This window comes from Ipomoea triloba, chromosome 11 (genome assembly GCF_003576645.1).
Source record: "Ipomoea triloba cultivar NCNSP0323 chromosome 11, ASM357664v1".
Taxonomy (NCBI): Eukaryota; Viridiplantae; Streptophyta; class Magnoliopsida; order Solanales; family Convolvulaceae; genus Ipomoea; species Ipomoea triloba.
The window spans coordinates 6,300,792-6,320,216 of NC_044926.1; the positions used below are offsets into that span (position 1 = coordinate 6,300,792).

Consider the following 19,425-nt stretch of genomic DNA (forward strand, 5'->3'; position numbering starts at 1 on the left):
TCGCATTGTGTAATACAATCTACAAAGTAATCGCGAAAGTGCTAGCAAACAGATTGAAAGGCATGCTTAACACACTGATTGCTGATTCCCAGTGCGCCTTCGTCCCCAACCGCCTAATCACAGACAATATTCTTATTGCAGCTGAGGCTGGGCATTTTTTGAGAAGAAAAGTTGGTGGCAGACAAGGGTGGGCAGGATTGAAACTCGACATGGTATGATAGAATGGAATGGAGTTTTGTTCGCTATATGCTGACACTGTTTGGGTTTGCGGCTGATTGGACAAGTCTTATTATGTTTTGCATTGAGTCTGCAAAATATAATTTCAAGGTGAACGAAGGTCTCATTCGTCCAGTGGTTTCAACGCGAGTGCGAGTGCTCCGTCAAGGCGATCCTCTCTCACCATACTTGTTTATATTGTGCTCGGAGGGGCTATCAGCATTGATTAGAAGAGCATAAAGTACGGGGAGCATCCATGGTTACAAGATTGCCAGGGGAGCTCCGTCCATCACACATCTTATGTTTGCAGACTACGACTGCTTGCTATTATTCAAAGCTAACCTTGAGGAAGCTAAGTTGGTTAAGAGGTGCTTATTGGAATATGAACAAGCTTCCGGCCAGATGATCATCTTCCACAAATCGTCAATCTGTTTCAGCAGCAACACATCAAACGAAGTACGCAACCTGGCTGTTCGGTTAGCAGTTGACTTGGGAAAATACTTGGGTCTACCGTCGGTTATTGGGAGAAACAAGAGGGCGATTAGAAAGTGAGGCAATGCATTGGTTCATGGCAGAAGAAGTTATTATCGAGAGCCGAGCCGGTAAAGAAGTATTGATCAAAAGCGTTGCCCAACGTACTCAATGAGCGTGTTCCTTCTACCGGATTCGTTATGCGACACGATGCAGAAGGTCATGAACAAATACTGGTGGAAGGGAGGAGGTAACAATAATGGAGGTATGCATTGGGTGTCCTATGAGCGGCTTGCTGTGCCAAAATGCCAGGGTGGTCTTGGCTTTAAGAAGCTAAGGGACTTCAATAAAGCTTTGCTAGCCAAATAACTGTAGAGGATGTTCACCAACCCGAATACCCTGGTTTCCAGACTGTTTAAAGCAAGGTACTTCAATTCTCACAAGGTTCCATACTGGACGCACAGGCAGGGAACAATCCAAGTTTTGTGTGGCGTAGCATCCTAGCCGGGAAAGACATCATCGTTCGGGGGCTAGCTAAAAGGATCGGAAACGGGAGTCAAACTAAGATTTGGTCGGTGCCACGAGTTGTATGGTGATCAATACGTCTCCTCTCTATTGACTCCGGATGGTGTTGGGTGGAATGAAATACTACTAAGAAACCTCTTCGACCAAGCCGATGTTGAATGCATTGTCAAGACACCGGTGAACCCGGAGCTGGCGGACGAATGGCACTGGAGGTACGAAATGCGTGGAGGCTACTCTCAAATCATGGAGGAAGCTCTGGAATTTGGGGGTGGCGCCTAAAATTCGGAATCTGCTGTGGAGATGCGTTAAAGAAATCCTGCCCATATCCGTGCAACTCCCATCGGAAATACAATCCATTTGGAATTTGATTTGCATCCCTGCGCGCAAGAGAGTCTTTATACCATACAAGTCAATTAGCTTTAAAAAGCTTCTTGTATTTATAGTGGTGCAAATATTCATTCCCAACCAATGTGGGACAAAGCTACATAAGCTTTTCCCCACTTGAATTCCATCTCAAATGGATTTACTTTGAGAGTCAATTTCTGATTCACCCATGATCCATTTTGAGCGTATAATATATCGATCTCTTCGTCTAAGAACGAAAAATTCGAATCCACTTTGACCAGACCCAAAATCGAAAGTGGACCACCTATATTTTAACACAAAATGACCACTTAAAATGCCATTTTTAGTGCTATTTTCCAATAGCAGTGTCACAATTTCCTCGACTACGCAGTAGTTTCCGGAGTCTGGACAGCTGCAGGTATCCCTCGCTCCTCGCAAACCGTCGATTTCACAAGCTTCATCAAAGCATGCTTAGAGAATGCTAACACAGAAACCATGAGCAAAATAACAGTAACCATTTGGTCTATCTAGTGCGCAAGGAACAAGCTTGTCTGGCACAACAAACCTTTCAATGGAGATAGGGTATGGCGCCAAGCTCTGAGCTGGTTAAACTCATGGAAAGAAGCCCAGGCAACGAAGGAAAGGACTAATGCGACAACAAGATGCGAACTTAGTCAGATTGACACTGAAATGCGTTGTTTCGTGGATGCTGCCCTTTTTTAAAATCATGGCATGGCGGGTTTTGGGGCCATTATGCTGAAAAACGCGAACAAGTATGTGGCAGCTTGTGCGGGTACATGAACATGTAGTATGGACCCATTCCTGGCAGAGTTATGGGCAATAAAAGAGGCATTATCTTGGATTCGTGGCCATGACTGGGGTCCGGTTACTATTCTGTCGGACTGCATGAACGAGTGCAATAGCTTAAATTGCCAGATGGACGACCGTTCCTATGCTGGTATCTTTGCAAAGGAATGTAAGTCTATTATGGCATCGCTTAATCATGTGTCAATAAGATACGTAACAAGGACTAGGAACACTCAGGCCCATGATTTGGCCAAATTCACATTGATGTATAGAGACTCTAGGTATTGGCGTTTTGAGCCTCCTACATGTACCTTTGAGTTTCGTATTACGTAATGAATGAAAGTTTTTTGACTTCAAAAATTAATATTAATTCAAAATTAAAAAAAGAATAAGTAAACTCTACAAATTATATTTTTTATGTTAAAAAATTACATTATTTGGTCTATATCTTTTAATCTGAACAAATTTAGTTCTTTTTCTTTTTTGAAAATAACAATTTAGTTCATTAATTATTTAGAATGTTACAGTATTAATTTAGCCTGTCATAGCATAACACTCCCAAGTGCACATAGTTGCTTGTGATAATAAACCTGACTAGAGGTTGAGATACTTTCATCTGGAGATCGAAGTGAAGCACAAATTAAAATATGTGTTGGAATCACCGCCCATGGCTGCAGGATAAAAGGGATTCTTTTGTTCCAACGACCAAAATACCTCATGCCACGGTCTCTAACCCAACCATGTTGGAAGACTAAATTGTTTAGAGATTTATCGGGTTTACCAAAAGTAAGTACAAGTAATTAAGGATTATTATTAATATAGCAGTAAAGCGTTGCCTTAAATAAAGGCATCAAATTGGAAGTCAAGTTTCGAATTAAGGTTTACATACAATTATCATAGAAGTAGGTAGTGTGGTAAGTGTGGGATGAAGAAAGCAGGTTGGAAGTAAAAGTGATATGGATGGGAGTAATTAGCAGCATCTAATAAGCTTTTCCATAAACCCAATTAAAAAACTAAACTTGTGGTTTCAACATGGACAGGACAACTAAAGCAGAATTAAAAAGAATCCTCAGATCAGAGTGATTTGTATTGTTCCATCCATCTATCTGCTTTAGATGTCCTTCATTCCAACTTCCACTACAATCACTAGCTTTCCAGCCCATTTCATTTCTGTTGTTCCTTGAAGAATTGATCCTTTCTTTTCATATCTATCTTCTGCAAATTTAACAAAACTAGAACCAGCTTTCTTTGTACATCCATTCCCTCCTCCTTAGATACTAAAGGGAAAACAGGGGCTTTCTCATGTTGCTTCTGGACTCCATCATCAGTGCCAAATTCATAGTGTCAATAAAATCTAAATTTCCTAAGACTAGAAAATTAATATCATTGGAATAGATCAGATCAATGCATCCACATATAGATGGGGCATATATGTAAAATATAATATACTGTTAAGAGTAAATATGCACCATTTCTCTATACATAATGAACAGCTAAATTAACTTTTTAGCATTCCATAAGCTCCAGAACAGATTCATCCCCCATATAATTTGCCTTGTGTTGTAAAAGGTAGAAACAAAACAATAGTTGGCAGTTAAGTTTCTGTGCCAAGGCATATAACTACAAATTCATCATAAACCCAAAAAAGTAAACTTCTGGCCATTCACAACTAAAGCTGATCAATTAAAAAGATGGTCGGTCCAAGGCACCAAGCATGGCCATGCCCACATCAAACACACCTGCAAGGAAAGACAATGAAGTCACAAGAATAGAATAGTTGTAAACACCTTTTGAGCAAGGACTACATAATACACCAAATATTGAAGTCAACAATGGCCAATAATGAGAATACCCATCAAGAATCTCGGAACTCGCTCAAAGTCCAGCATGTAAAAGTCAACTTGTTCAGGTTTAATATAGACAACAATTTTGATAAGATCACTAGCTTACAAGTAAATGCACAAATACATATATATAATAATAACAAGGGGCAGGAATGAAATTTTGAAATATCAAGGTATATTCTAAAACATCTTATCATCTGAAACAAAAGATTCAGTAATTTTATGCAACCAAAATCAACATACACACAATTCCTACTTATAACAATACCTAAGCTACCATTGAAGTCTCCAAGATGATAAGATAGTTTGCAGTTCTGTTCACTTAAACACCCTAAAAAATACCTAAGCTACCATTGAAGTCTCCAAGAAGATAGGATGGATTGCAGTTTTGTTCATTAAACACCCAAAATAGGAGAATACCACTCATAAAGAACGGAGGAACTTGGCCTTATGCACGGTTTCATCCCCACTTCTCTCCCTTTTAGTTGTGCTCTCCACCCTGTCTTGGTCTTCAATTGCTGGAGGGGCAGAGCTGGAAATAAATAGATAAAAAGTAAGCAAATGAATATTTATCACACGAGTAGAAGCATATATGAAACAGAAAAATGAGACCGGGGTGTACTTACACAATACAAAAAGATTGAATATTACTCCCAGGCTGGAATTTCTTGTAGTAAAGGATTCCTGAGGAGGCTCCAACTCTACTTCGGGAGGATTGAATGCTATATTCAAGATCAAAATTTATTTCAAACACGTAGATTAAGACATCTATCGCACGGGAACCAGTAACCACACAAAATTTGCCACCTCCCAGATCAGCTAGTTGTGTCAGATCACATTTTAAGCCATCCCCATCCTCTCCAACACACTGAATTTCCTTTATAGCCCGGTAAGATATGAATTCAAGAACACCTTCCGCATGAATCTTGACACAATATGCATAAAGCTCAGTATAACACAAGGCAACCAGAATCCGAATATTTTCAGAAAATTCATCTGAAAGCCCTATGTCACCATTGTGACCAAAGGGAGGAGGAATTTCCTTCTCTTCAAATTGGGCTAGCAAAGACTTCTCCTCCCATTTTGAGGATTTGATGTTGAAAGTAAAGGCACTCTNCAAATATAGATATCCCCTCAGAACAAAGTGGCCCAATGTGAAGAAGCGATCTAAGGTGCGATCTAAATCTAAGGCATGATCAGGTGCGAGAGGAGGGGGTGGAAGGGTTTCAAAGCAATCTTTGACGAAATCAAAAGACTGGAAACAGAATTGCCCCTCGAGTATAGGCTTAAAGCAACTATGGTTCTTCGAGAGTAGGTAAATTCGGTCATCATCTCCTCGAATCACACGAGGACACTCCATGGATTGAAAATCGACCGGTTTGTCAAGACTGTCAGGATTTTCGATAGGTAATTGGGGGAACCTACTGGGATCAAAGTCAAAAATCAACCTCTGGCGACTATATGATGGTCCTGTTTCTGCAGTTTCTGCATATACGTCTACGCCACCAACAGCATACAGAGTATGTCCATGATTGAAGAGTGCCATAAAGTATGGAAGATCGGAAGCTACAAGCTCAAGCTTGACTTCTTCTTTGCAAGATGAAGGAGAGGAAGGAATTTTAATTTTAACACGATAGAGGTTTTGAAAACATGCAAAATAAGCATATTGGCCTGCCATTTCGTGCGATACTGAAAAAAAAAGAACAAATGGAATTGAAGATTACCGAAATTGCGGTCATANCAAATATAGATATCCCCTCAGAACAAAGTGGCCCAATGTGAAGAAGCGATCTAAGGTGCGATCTAAATCTAAGGCATGATCAGGTGCGAGAGGAGGGGGTGGAAGGGTTTCAAAGCAATCTTTGACGAAATCAAAAGACTGGAAACAGAATTGCCCCTCGAGTATAGGCTTAAAGCAACTATGGTTCTTCGAGAGTAGGTAAATTCGGTCATCATCTCCTCGAATCACACGAGGACACTCCATGGATTGAAAATCGACCGGTTTGTCAAGACTGTCAGGATTTTCGATAGGTAATTGGGGGAACCTACTGGGATCAAAGTCAAAAATCAACCTCTGGCGACTATATGATGGTCCTGTTTCTGCAGTTTCTGCATATACGTCTACGCCACCAACAGCATACAGAGTATGTCCATGATTGAAGAGTGCCATAAAGTATGGAAGATCGGAAGCTACAAGCTCAAGCTTGACTTCTTCTTTGCAAGATGAAGGAGAGGAAGGAATTTTAATTTTAACACGATAGAGGTTTTGAAAACATGCAAAATAAGCATATTGGCCTGCCATTTCGTGCGATACTGAAAAAAAAAGAACAAATGGAATTGAAGATTACCGAAATTNAGAACAAATGGAATTGAAGATTACCGAAATTGCGGTCATAAAAAATGCAAACAAACAAACAAACAAAAATCAATGATTTCCTCTATTGTTTTCAAGTTTACTAATCAATTTCATTACAAAACCCAGCAAAAGTAGGGAGGGATGAGAGATTACCTCAGAGAAGGGAGGGGCGATGTTGCTGCGACGAGGAGGGCGCTGTTGCTGGGACGAGAATCCAACGAGAAGTGCTTTGTTATATATATATATATCTCCCAACAATTGTAAATAATAATAAAAAAATCAAAATAAAAACCTGGTGTGATCTGCGAGTCGATCGGCGTTACGGCGGCGATGGGACGGTGGTTTGTGCTTCGGAAGGCGATGATGTCGATGGTGTCCAGCGGCAATAAGTTGTGCAATCGATTGCGTTTCGTCCTGATCTTTTATCTTTGTATATATCCTCTCGCCCTGCGTTTTATCTTTATATATATCCTCTTACCTGATTAGGGCAATGTACAGTGTACATTAAAGATGGATTTTATGCTAAAACAAATTTATTGGGTCACATTTCTTTTATATCAGATGGATATGCTACATATTAATTGGGGCAAATACATTAATCTTATGCCCATTTCTATTCTTCTAGCATTACAGGCCACAATTAATAATGTGTCTTTGAATCTTTATTTACTAGGCCACAATTAATAATGTGTCTTTGGACCTTTATTTACTAGGCCACAAATTAATAATGTGTCTTTGAACCTTTATTTAATTACTAGTTTTTTCACGCGAGTTACGCGAATATGATAATGCCCAATGTATATTTTTTTAAATAAGTACTTCAAATTATATCAATACAAAATCAGATAAAAGGTGTTCATTTTTGACCCGTTTTTAGGAATTCAGATATCCGTCAGTCATTAGGAAGGGAACTTAGGCTAGATGATACCATTTATATTATTATTTGGGCATTTTTTATGTTGAGATTATACTCTTATTCAAATTATTATTTGAATTCTATTATTGAATATGCTCATATACTAAATTGTTATTATTGTGCAATTTATTTTGATAATATGAGTTTATGAATTCTTATGCATATTTTGTCATATTCGCATACTATATAATTTTTTTTATTATGCGAATTATAAATTATTTTTCATTTTTTGAAAGGAAAATTATTTGTGTTCATAATTCATTAAAAAATGATGGATTGTTTTGTTGGGTTAATTTAAGTTTTGGGCTTAGTATTTCCAATTTTTGGATTAATCCAATTTATCAAAATCTTCTTCCATAATTTGTTTTTGGGGCTTATGTTTATTTATTTATTCCGATCAAAAATTTTTTTTTTTGAAAACTATTCTGATCAAATTTTTAAGTATGCTCATATGCTTAATTGTTATTACCACTAAATACCACCGTCCCATTTTGGTTGTCTGGTTCGTTTAACGAGGCTTGAACGAAGTTATTTTTAATCCAATTTTTCATAATATTAAGTTTAGCATTAATATATAAAATTTATATATTTATAAACTACATTAAAAGTACTATTAAACACAAAAAATTAAATTTAAAAATAATAAAAAATTACTAAATAAAATAAGCAATGAAGAAAGAATTAGTTTGATCAATGAATAGTAAATAAGACATGTAAAATGAGACAGAGGGAGTAATATTTTGCAATTTATTTGTTTTATATGAGTTAATATGCATATTATATTCAATTAGCATAATCTATAGTTTTGATTATGCGGATTACAAATTATTATTTAGAGATGGACCCTTGTTTTAGGTAGCCTTAGTATATATAGATTTATTTTGGAGTGATTATCTACGTGGAGTTATGTTCCTTTCTAATAAATTTGTTTTTAATCCTAGGTTAATAATGCGGGTTTTTATTATTGTTTTCCAATAAATTTATTAATCTAGGATTATTGCACTGAAATGGGTTTTTATTATTGTTTTCCAATCCTTTTTTAAAATCACGGAACATATATAGATTGCTATTCTCGATGCTAGATTTATGATTATTGCATAAAGGGGATAAATTTATTAAGGTTTTTATGTTTGAATTGGATTATAAATTCCTCTTATTGATAATTGATGCACAGCTTTTATTGATTTGCTTTGGAGAGGATTTCATCACAACGAAAGTTGGGTGAAAGACTCCAGCCTTACCAATTTCAACCCAATTTTTCCTACTATGAGAATATGGGTAATTTGGGGGCTTATAATGCTTTTGTGTTTATGATTGATGCATCACGAAAGTGGGACAATCTTAGCCTAATTCTAGTTTATTGATTACGAAAGTAGCTGAACTGAATACTTGAGTGCATTGCCAATAAATCCTTGTTTAATTGTTTTTCCCCTAATTTTATGTTTGTTAGAGCATCAAGATTGCAATACCCCTAATCTGACCCATTATTTTCTCATATAATTTTCCCTCATTTAATTTGCATTCCTTTTACAACGTGTTTGGTTCATGGAATAGGTCGGGAATGGAATACCATTTCCGGGAATAGACCTATTCCATCGTTTGGTTCGTCCTTTTATTCCTGGGAATGGCATTCCCGGAAATGAGCTATTTCCTTTGCAAGAGGAATAACCATTCCTATGGGACCCCCTATATATTAAAATGTAATTAATTAAATATATGCATTTATATAATACATTATATTCATTGAAGTATATTCATAAATTCATTAATAATAATAATAATAATAATTAATATGTTATTATTATTATTATTATTATTATTATATACACACATATCTTTGTTTATATCCATAGGGACATGTGGTAAATTAAGATTCTTAGAATTTCATTCATTCACAAATTCTATATTTTCATATATAATTTATATTTTTTTCATATATCATAATAATAATAATAATAATAATAATAATAATAATAATAATAATATAATAATAATAATAATAATAATAATAATAATAATAATAATAATAATAATAATAATATATTTTTTGTATAGGGGTATTTGTGTCTTTTAAACACATTCTATTTCTATTCCTTTAACCAACCAAACACTGAAATTACATTCCTAAAGTCTATTCCTTCCGCGAACCAAAAAACATAATACAATTTCTATTCGATTCTTAGCCTATTTCATTCCCTATGGAATACTATTCCTATTCCCTTCAAATTCTAATTCCTATTATTTTCCTTAATCATCATTTACTTGTATTCTAGCAAACTCCAATGCTTTAGTGCCTATAATTTTATAATTCACACAAATACGTGTCATAGTCCCAATCCTCAGCGAAACGACATTTGCACCCTCATTTTTACATTCACCGTTTCACTCATCACAATTTTAGTGCCATTGCTGATGATTGGTTTATTTGGTTGTGTCGTGTACTTGTTTTATTTCTAGCATTAAAGCTAGTGAGTTTTTAGGAGATCAAGCTTTTATTTAATCACCATTTATTTAAATTTGTTGCTAATTTGTCTGCAAGTCCATATTATTTGATTTGATTGAAAGGGATGTCCCATGATGGATCAAAGAGAATATTGCAATTCTCAACCCTATGAAGGGTATGGATACTACATATTTCAACAAGGATACTATAATGCCCCATCCATTAGTCCTTGTACAATTCAAGCCCACCTCCAAATAATTACTATGATCCACAACAGTAACAAGATCCCCAATATTCTTCATATGAACAATACTCCTAATATTCTCATAATTACAATTCACCTCTACATCCTTTCTCACCACAAGATTACTCTCAAAATCCATACCCCTCACCCCTTCATTACACACCATACCCCAAAGACACCCAACCCCATATGATATATCACTATAACCATTCACCAAGTGTGGGGAGTTATGGGATAGATAAAGAGACTTTGGCGTTGGCTAGGCGTTGGAGAGTCACTATTGTACCCGCTGATGACATTGAGGAGGATGGATATCGCATGAGACCAAGTGAGAAAGAATATGCCAATAACTAATGGGAACCTCAAGAGTCATTCTATCAAGAAGCTCCACAAGCAAGCTAGTCTGGCCTATTGATGAGGAGGCGAGGTCTATGATGAACAACTTAATAATTCAAATGAACATGTTACAAGCTCAATTGGAAGATCTTAAGTCTCAAGAAAAAGGTTTGGCAACTCAAGAATTGTCTTCCAATAGAGAGGTTCTACAATAGTTGTTATTGCCAAATGAAGGCCATGTGGGAGAAGCAAATGAGGAGACAGGTGAGGATCTTGAAGATAAAGATGAAGAGGTTCATGATGAGTGCATTGAGATGGAGACACGAAGTTGGGGATTTAGTATAGAGTTGCAAGGGAATGATGATAAAGAGCAACTCGAGGTTGATCCAAGTGCAGAAATGCTCAAGAATGATATAGTTGATGAAATTTGTGGCACAAGCGAGGTATGCCTTTCATTTGATGACATTCCCTTGGGTGAGGACTTTAGACTAACTTGGAAACCGGGAGGTGTCAATGTTTTTTAATGCGGAGGGCCCCATTGGCCAATCTTCATGTCCAAGCATTCTTGTTAGGAATATAGTATTTGTATTCTATTAGGACTCTAGCTTATGTTATTTATTATGTGTCTTGCACTGTTTGTAATTCAGTTGAACATTTACCAATATTCCAAATCCTCATCTGGTATCAGTAGTCTCCAGGACACTTCCTTCATGGCAGGTCAGGGAAATAACGACGGTTCTGTTTAGGCCTCCTCTGAACGGACTGTTTCGGACTTCGTGTCTTCCCTCGCTGTCTCTACCGGTTCCTTATCGTCTGCCCATCACTATGTTTCAATCAAACTAACGAATGACAATTTTTTGTTTTGGCGAACTCAACTCACGCCATTTTTGCGAGGACAGAGCCTTCTCGGGTTTGTTGATGGAATATTCCCGTGTCCAGAACCGGCGGCTCCATCGACTGGTGCCGCATCGGCGACAGCGTCGACAGCAACCAGCGGGGTAGAGTCGACAGCGGTGGCTACTGCTCGAGCTGCGTGGCTCCGTCAAGATCAGGCCGTTCTCTCCCTTCTGATCTCCTCGTTGTCGGAAGAGACACTGCCACTTGCTATTGGCCGTTCCACTTCCCGTTAGCTTTGGTTGGCAATCGAACAGACTCTCGGTTCGTCGACCAGGGCTCGCATCTTGCGTCTTCTCAGCCAGCTGCAGTCTCTCCGGCAAGGTGACTCTTCCATCTCGGACTATCATGGCCGGGCTCGCATCCTAGTCGAAGGTTTGGCTCTCGTCGGGTACGCAGTTTCCGCCAACGATCAAAACCTATATGTATTTCGCGGATTACGGCCTGAGTACAGGCCGTTGGTTGCGCCATTGACGAGAGGGGCGCCGATCTCGTTGACGGAGCTGTCTGATTATTTGACGTCGCATGAGTTTATTTGTGCTGATGATGCCACTGATCACTTACCGATGGCAATGGCGGCTCGTCGTGGTGGTCGCGGCAGTTATCAGTCACGCTATCAGCAGCATTCGCGCGGGCAGCAGCAGCAGCAAAGTCGTGGTTATGGTGGCTCTAGCGGTAGCCGTGGACGCTGGGGCAGAGGTCGCGGTCGCGGCTCTGGCGGCGGTCACGGGCAGCAGAGGTCGTAGGTCAGGTGCCAAATTTGTGATGTTACTGGTCACACAACCTTAAATTGTTACAGGCGCTATGCTACTGGTTCGGACCCGCAGGCGCACGTGGCTTATCCTTCTTCCGATTTGTCACATCAGTGGTTCCCGGACACCGGTGCGACCAACCATGCCACTCCCGATGTTTCGGCCTTATCTTCTACTGCTGGTTATGATGGCTCGGATGTTCTCCTGGTCGGCGATGACACAGGTATGCCTATTGTTAATGTTGGTTCTGCTTCGTTAGCCACTATCTCTAGGTCGCTTAAATTGTCTAATGTGTTGCATGTTCCGGGGTTGTCTTCCTCGTTATTATTTGCTCAACGTTTATCTCGTGATAATGCTGTGTTCTTTGAGTTTCACCCGACTTATTTTCTTGTGAAGGATCTGTCAACCAAGGAAATCATTTTTAGAGGGGGTACTTCGGATGGTATATATTCTTGGCCTGTCACTAGTCGTGGTCCTACCGCTTTCGTGGCTGCGCGTGCGTCTCCTGACATTTGGCACAAGCGGCTCGGTCATCCGCACTTGCGTGTTTTGCGTCAAATTTTACCTTCCTGTTCTGTTAGTTCGGTTAGGTCTAGTGATTTTTCTGGTATTTGTTCAGCTTGTCAGTTAGGCAAGTCTTCTCGCTTTCCTTTACCTCGTGTTGGTCAATCTAGTTCTCATGTATTGGAATTAATATATACCGATATTTGGGGCCCTGCTCCTCTAATTTCTTTTGGTGGTTTCCGTTATTTTGTCTTATTTGTGGATGATTACACGCGTTTTACTTGACTTTATCCTATGCGAGCAAAAACGGATTTGTATTCTATCTTTGACAAGTTTCGGTCACTAGTTGAGCGCTCATTTTCACGTAAAATTGTGTCTCTGCAATCTGATTTAGGGGGAGAGTATAAGAAGTTTCACACGACTTTATCTGCTCTTGGCATTCGTCATAGGCAATCTTTCGCGTATACTCATGAGCAGAATGGTCGCGTCGAGTGTAGGCACCGGCATGTTGTTGAGACAGGCTTGGCATTAATGGCCCAGGCTTCGGTTCCTCCTCGTTTTTGGGACTTTGCTTTTGAGACGGCTGTTTATCTAATTAATTGTATGCCTACTCGTGTGTTAGACAATGACTCCCCACATTTTTGTTTACACCGTTCTCCTCCCTCTTATTCCTTCTTACGTGTTTTTTGGCTGTCTCTGTTTTCCACTTTTACGGCCTTACAATCGTAATAAGCTTCAGTTTCGCTCTACTCCGTGTGTGTTTCTCGGGTATCCTGACTCGTTTCGTGGCTATCGTTGTTTAGATCTCAGAACTAACAAGGTTTTTATCTGTCGCCATGTGCGATTCGATGAGACTATTTTTCCTTTTGCTGCTTCTAACTCTTTGCAGGCTCCTTTACCAGTCGCTGTTCCTTGGGGGGTGGCTCCGGTTGTTCCCGACCCTCCTCCTGATATTGTTGCAGAGGGTCCTGCCCCGGCTTGTGAGTCTTCGGATGCTGGGCCGGTAGGTGTGGCTACTGTTCGGCCTCGTACTGGTCGCATTCGGTCGCGGGTCCCTCCCCCTCCTCGGTCTCATTCTATGGCATTACGCAGCATGGGGCCAACTCAGCATGTTGCTTTGACCTCGGCGGTTGATTTACCTGAGCCCACCTGCTTCTCTCAGGCGGTTCAGGTACCCGAGTGGCGAGAGGCGATGGATCTTGAGTTTAATGCGCTTCTGCATAATCACACGTGGCGGCTAGTCCCATTTGCTCCTGGTATGAATGTCGTGGGTTGCAAGTGGGTGTTTCGGGCTAAGCGGAAGGCGGATGGCTCCATTGAGCGTTATAAGGCTCGTCTTGTGGCGAAGGGGTTCAATCAGGTGGCTGACACTGATTTCTTTGAAACCTTCAGCCCAGTGGTCAAGCCGACTACAGTTCGGCTTCTTCTGTCCTTAGTTGTGTCTCGGGGTTGGACTATTCGGCAGCTGGACATTCATAACGCCTTCTTGAATGGTGCTTTGGCAGAGACGGTGTATATGCGGCAACCTCCAGGCTACGAGGACAAGTCTCAGCCGGATCATGTCTGTTTGCTTCAACGCTCCTTATATGGGCTGAAACAGGCGCCTCGGGCATGGTTCACTCGTTTGCATGATTTTCTGGTTTCTGTTGGGTTTGTTCCCTCTAAGACAGATGTCTCACTGTTTGTTTACTCCTCCGGTTCTGTGCAGTTATATCTGCTGGTCTACGTTGATGATATTCTGGTTATGGGGACTGACTCGGGACGTGTCTCGGGTCTTGTTGCAAAGATGGCGTTGGAGTTCAAGGTTCGTGATATGGGGGCTCTGTCATTCTTTCTTGGTATTCAGACGATTCCCATTTCTGATGGCATGCTTCTCTCTCAGCAGCGCTATATGACAGATATTCTTAAGCGTTCCGGTATGGTTGACTGTAAGTCTGTGTCAACTCCTGTCTCTTTAGTTCGAGAATCTGATGACTCTTCTGTTCCTTATGCTGACCCGACGCAGTACCGCAACCTCGCAGGTGCTCTCCAATACCTCACAGTGACTCGCCCGGATCTTTCTTTTGCGGTGAACAAGCTCTGCCAGCATATGCATGCCCCGACTACGGTGCACTGGGGTATGTTAAAGCGTGTTTTGAGGTATATTAAAGGCACGCTACACTTTGGGCTTCGGGTTACTCAGTCTGTTTCTGTTGATTTGCATGCGTTCTCGGATTCGGATTGGGCTGGTAGTCCGGAGGACCGAATGTCTACTAGTGGCTTTGCTGTCTTTCTTGGTGGTAATATAGTCTTGTGGTCATGCCGGAAGCAGCGGACTGTTGCTCGCTCTTCTACTGAAGCCGAGTACAAAACTCTTGCTGATGTCTCTGCGGAGGTAACCTGGTTGGTGTCTCTACTTCGCGAGATTGGTCAATTCTCGGTTGTGGTGTGACAACTTATGTGCTACTTACTTATGTGCCAATCCCGTGTTTCATGCACGCACTAAGCACGTCGAAATTGATTACCATTTCGTTCGGGATAAAGTGTCCAAGAAAGAGCTACAGGTGCATTTTATATCAACGAAGGACCAGACTGCAGACATCTTCACCAAGCCTCTCTCGAGTATGCGTTTTGCTTCTCTTCGGGACAAGCTTAATGTCGTTGCTAACTCATCTTGCGCTTGAGGGGGAGTGTTAGGAATATATTATTTGTATTCTATTAGGACTCTAGTTTATGTTATTTATTATGTGTCTTGCACTGTTTGTAATTCAGTTGAACATTTACCAATATTCCAAATCCTCATCATTCTTACTTCATTTTTCTTTTGAAAACAACTAATGAGGTATATTAAATCAAACCAGAAACAGAGTCAGGTGGGACATAATCCCAAAACAGAAAAGCAGCCTGAGAATAGGCTTGAGAAGCAAGAGAATGTGCCCCCAGGTTAGCAGACCTAGGGACCAAATGTAACGAACATTGATTAAAAGACGACATAATAGCCCGTGAGGCGTCAATTGAAAAAGCAATATATGAAAAAAAATCTTGGTGCGTGGACACCATGAGCGTGTGAAGATTGGCACAGTCAGTATAAAGATCCACTCGGTCAACCTCCCGGTCTCTTAGCCATGATAGAACCTCTTTGCACGCCACCGCCTCCGCCATTAATGGAGAAAAACACCCATGAGTTCGGCTGCTGAAGGCTGCAGCGTACTCGCCATCCAGTGTGTACAATACCGCACCTACCGTTGATCTCCGTGAGGATGGTAGGTACCCTGCGTCGAAGAAGCAGCGCCAATGCCCTCCATGTTGCTGGGCTGAAGCAGCGTCGTTTCCAACTGAGGTATGCGCATAAGAGGGCGGGAAATTCTGCTGCAACTGCTGGATGCCGTGAATCTGCCTCCAGGCGTGAACTGCTGCGGACGCTCGGCGACATACGGAGGGAGGTCGCGGCAAGCAGTGGCTCCACACTGCCGAGTTGCGCGCATCCCAAATATAATAAATTACGGCCACTGCAATGAGGAGATTTTCAACAGTAAGCATAGACAAAAGAGTAGTGAACCACACAGAGAAATAATTTCCATGCAAAGTAGGTAAAGCAACAGCAGCTTCATGCCAAACCAAACTAGAGAATTCACACAAAACTAAAGAGTGCATGACATTCTCATTGGTCAATCCACACATTGGACATGTTGGTTGGACATCTACTCTTTTGATCAATAAATTCGTAGTTGTTGGTAGCACATTTGTGAGGGCTCTCCATAGGAAGGCTTTCCATTTGGGAGGTGATTTAAGCTTCGAAACAGATAACCACCTATCAAAAGTACCCGGATTATCCTGAAATTCACCACAAATGCGCCTATAGCCATCCTTCACAGTATAACAACCCCGCGGATTGTCGTGCCAATACCAAGAGTCCTCATACCCGGTGCTAATTGGGATGCTCAAAATACGTTCCACGTCATGGGGCTGAAAAATTTCCTGTAGGATGGACTGATCCCATGTATTAGTAGCTGGGTCCATAAGACCAGAAACCAAAGAATCGTTTAATAATGGTGGCATGTCTGACATAATCATTGGGCTTGGGTCGTCAAGGAGCCAGGGATGACCCCAAATCAAAGTTGTATTTCCATTCCCAATCCTCCGTCTGATTCCAGAACAGATCAGTTCATGGGCTGCCATAATGCTGCGCCAACAAAAGCTGGGACATCCTCCTATGGTTGCATCTACAAAGGTGGTCTTGGGGTAATACCTGGCCTTATATATTCTTGCAACCAAAGATTGGGGATTAGTTAGGAAGCGCCAATCTTGTTTTCCTAACATTGCCAAATTAAAACCTCTTAGGTCCTTGAAACCTAGTCCCCCATATTTTTTAGGAACACACAACCGGTCCCAGGCCATCCAATGTATAATCCTAACACCCCCTGAGCCCCACCAATAGCGGTTCATCACTCTCTCAATAGACTGACATACAAATTGTGGGAGCAGAAAAACACTCATTGAAAATGTTGGCATAGATTGTGCCACGCTTTTCAACAGCACTTCCTTCCCAGCCCGAGAGATCAACCTCTTATTCCACGAACCAATTCTTTGTTTAATTTTGTCCTCAATATATGAAAATACTGCCCTCTTATTTCTTCCAACAAACGATGGCAAGCCCAAATACCTTCCAAAGTTAGCTGCCTGAGATACCCCTAGAACAGCCACCACCTCCTCCCTGTCAGCCGGGGAAGTGTTCCTACTGAAACATACACTAGATTTGGCATAACTAACAGCCTGTCCAGACATAGCCTCATACTCGCTCAGGCATTGTTTCACAGCTCCTGCCTCATGAATATATAAGCTTTAAAGAACAAGAGGCTGTCATCTGCGAAAAATAAATGAGACACTGGTGGTGCTCCCCTAGCCACCCTACAACCATGAAAGGAACCCCGTAGCTCAGCCTGCTGTAACAACAAAGACAACCCTTCTGCACAGATAATAAACAAATATGGAGATAAAGGATCTCCCTGTCTGTTTCGGCCTTATCTTCTACTGCTGGTTATGATGGCTCGGATGTTCTCCAGGTCGGCGATGACACAGGTATGCCTATTGTTAATGTTGGTTCTGCTTCGTTAGCCACTATCTCTAGGTCGCTTAAATTGTCTAATGTGTTGCATGTTCCGGGGTTGTCTTCCTCGTTATTATCTGCTCAACGTTTATCTCGTGATAATGCTGTGTTCTTTGAGTTTCACCCGACTTATTTTCTTGTGAAGGATCTGTCAACCAAGGAAATCATTTTTAGAGGGGGTACTTCGGATGGTATATATTCTTGGCCTGTCACTAGTCGTGGTCCTACCGCTTTCGTGGCTGCGCGTGCGTCTCCTGACATTTGGCACAAGCGGCTCGGTCATCCGCACTTGCGTGTTTTGCGTCAAATTTTACCTTCCTGTTCTGTTAGTTCGGTTAGGTCTAGTGATTTTTCTGGTATTTGTTCAGCTTGTCAGTTAGGCAAGTCTTCTCGCTTTCCTTTACCTCGTGTTGGTCAATCTAGTTCTCATGTATTGGAATTAATATATACCGATAATTTTGTCTTATTTGTGGATGATTACACGCGTTTTACTTGACTTTATCCTATGCGTGCAAAAACGGATTTGTATTCTATCTTTGACAAGTTTCGGTCACTAGTTGAGCGCTCGTTTTCACGTAAAATTGTGTCTCTGCAATCTGATTTAGGGGGAGAGTATAAGAAGTTTCACACGACTTTATCTGCTCTTGGCATTCGTCATAGGCAATCTTTCGCGTATACTCATGAGCAGAATGGTCGCGTCGAGCGTAGGCACCGACATGTTGTTGAGACAGGCTTGGCATTAATGGCCCAGGCTTCGGTTCCTCCTCGTTTTTGGGACTTTGCTTTTGAGACGGCTGTTTATCTTATTAATCGTATGCCTACTCGTGTGTTAGACAATGACTCCCCACATTTTTGTTTACACCGTTCTCCTCCCTCTTATTCCTTCTTACGTGTTTTTTGGCTGTCTCTGTTTTCCACTTTTACGGCCTTACAATCGTAATAAGCTTCAGTTTCGCTCTACTCCGTGTGTGTTTCTCGGGTATCCTGACTCGTTTCGTGGCTATCGTTGTTTAGATCTCAGCACTAACAAGGTTTTTATCTGTCGCCATGTGCGATTCGATGAGACTATTTTTCCTTTTGCTGCTTCTGACTCTTTGCAGGCTCCTTTACCAGTCGCTGTTCCTTGGGGGGTGGCTCCGGTTGTTCCCGACCCTCCTCCTGATATTGTTGCAGAGGGTCCTCCCCCGGCTTGTGAGTCTTCGGATGCTGGGCCGGTAGGTGTGGCTACTGTTCGGCCTCGTACTGGTCGCATTCGATCGCGGGTCCCTCCCCCTCCTCGGTCTCATTCTATGGCATTACGCAGCATGGGGCCAACTCAGCATGTTGCTTTGACCTCGGCGGTTGATTTACCTGAGCCCACCTGCTTCTCTCAGGCGGTTCAGGTACCCGAGTGGCGAGAGGCGATGGATCTTGAGTTTAATGCGCTTCTGCATAATCACACGTGGCGGCTAGTCCCATTTGCTCCTGGTATGAATGTCGTGGGTTGCAAGTGGGTGTTTCGGGCTAAGCGGAAGGCGGATGGCTCCATTGAGCGTTATAAGGCTCGTCTTGTGGCGAAGGGGTTCAATCAGGTGGCTGGCACTGATTTCTTTGAAACCTTCAGCCCAGTGGTCAAGCCGACTACAGTTCGGCTTCTTCTGTCCTTAGTTGTGTCTCGGGGTTGGACTATTCGGCAGCTGGACATTC

At 41.4% G+C, this 19,425-nt stretch overlaps 1 long non-coding RNA gene across 1 annotated transcript; it reads right to left on the reverse strand.

Annotated features, from left to right (window-relative positions):
- Positions 1–3,758: 3,758 nt before the first annotated feature.
- LOC115995615 lies at positions 3,759–5,318 on the reverse strand. Its single transcript, XR_004093539.1, has 3 exons — positions 4,835–5,318; positions 4,629–4,740; positions 3,759–4,103 (listed from the first exon to the last, which is right to left on the reverse strand). It is a non-coding gene; the product is annotated as an uncharacterized LOC115995615 (long non-coding RNA).
- Between the last annotated feature and the right edge of the window lie 14,107 nt (positions 5,319–19,425).